This window comes from Mus caroli, chromosome 16 (genome assembly GCF_900094665.2).
Source record: "Mus caroli chromosome 16, CAROLI_EIJ_v1.1, whole genome shotgun sequence".
Taxonomy (NCBI): domain Eukaryota; kingdom Metazoa; phylum Chordata; class Mammalia; order Rodentia; family Muridae; genus Mus; species Mus caroli.
In genome coordinates, this window is record NC_034585.1 from 45,937,396 (window position 1) to 45,939,140 (window position 1,745).

General features: G+C 40.9%; 1 protein-coding gene across 1 annotated transcript in view; it reads left to right on the forward strand.

The window, feature by feature from the left end:
* Positions 1–1,745, forward strand: part of Myh15 (myosin heavy chain 15) — a 139,567-nt gene that overhangs the window by 5,259 nt on the left and 132,563 nt on the right. The gene's annotated exons all lie outside the window — the stretch shown is intronic.

Genomic DNA, 1,745 nt, shown 5'->3' on the forward strand with positions numbered 1-1,745 from the left:
ATTTTTTAATAGGTGAGTAGTACTCCATTGTGTAAATGTAGCACATTTTCTGTATCCATTCCTCTGTTGAGGGACATCTGGGTTCTTTCTAGCTTCTGGCTATTATAAATAAGGCTGCTATGAACATAGTGGAGCATGTGTCCTTCTTACCAGTTGGAACATCTTCTGGAGATAGAAATCTGGAACCATAGATGTGAGCATCTGCTTATTTTTTCTTGGTACCCAGTGTTACTCTATGTTTTCTAGAATGACCTCAAGCTCATGATATGATCCTTCTGTCTCCCAAGTGCTGAATCTAGCTGTGTGCAACATCAATGAAAAGGCAGAATGGGGATGGAGCTCTTGCCTATGATGCATGAAGACTTAAGTTTAATTTCTAGTACTTTCATTTTTTTTATTAGAAAAAAGATGATGTTAATAGAATGACATCATATCAGAATAACCAAGAGATAGGTAATGTCCAGCTAGGCTAAATAAAGGCTTAGATGGCAGAGGAAAGCTGTTTACCACGCAACACCCAGGAAGCAAAGAGACTAATAGTATATAGAGAAAATATATACTTTCAAGTCATATATTCATATTCAATGTTTCTAAGCTAGGCTCTACTAGCTATAGTACAACCAGCTCAGAACTCCTCCAGAGAGCAATGTACTGGTGAAATGATACCCTCGTAACCAAATGACCTCTCAATAGTGCTGCTAACCAGAGACTAATTCTTCAAAATAACCTTCTTCTTTTTTTTCTTTTTCAAACCGTAACATGAGTTTAATTATTTACAACTCTAAACATGTTCTCAGCGTCAGCTTAGCTGTGCTGAGAATCTTAATGGAAGGTGGCAACTATATAGTGGGAGTGTGTACATAAGAGAGGCATCACATAGCAAGATATGGAACAAAGAAGCTGGCCAAATGTCTTTCTTTCTTTCTCTCTCTCTCTCTCTCTTTCTTTCTTTCTTTCTTTCTCTCTTTCTCCCTTTCTCCCTTTCTTTTCATTTCATTTTCTTAATTTTATGTTTGTCTTTATGTACTCAATTTACATTCTGCTCACTGACTCCTCCCCACTCACTGCTCCCACAATCCTTCCCTCTCCCCCTCCCCTCCCGCTCCCTTTCTCCTCTGAGAGAGTGGGTTTCCCCCTCCACCATATCCCCTGCCTGGCACTTCAAGTGACTGCAATGCTAGATGCTTTTTCTCCCACTGAGGCCACACAAGAAACACAGTCACAGGGTATGGAACAGAGACTGAGGAAATGGAAAACCAAATGTATTTTTTAAGCAATCTTTTCTTGAGAACTGACAGCCAGAAGAGAACTACTACCTAAGTCCACCCAAGTGCAGATTCCCAGTGTCCTAAACAAACCTTCTTTAGGTTGGACCTCTTCTGTGTCCCCTACCACCTCTCTATTTTGTCCTCCTGAAAATCAAGTTTCCAAAATATGTACTATTGGGGGAGATTCCCAAACTATATTCCAAACGGTAGCATCCGTTACCTAAAAGTTCCTAAGGTTCTGATCTGGATTACAGTTCAAAGTGTACTGATTCTATAGTAGGAGTCACTTGGAGTGGGGCAGGACCAGGGCAGTACATTATGGTGAGAGCACCCACAGTCATAAACCTACCACTGTATGGTCTGTAGACAAGAGTGTGCAGTGGGAGCTGGGACCCTACAGTACCTTCAGTACCTACAACTCTACAAGGTCATGTTCCCAATCACCCAAGAGTCTCTCTCGGCCACAATTTTTTTTTT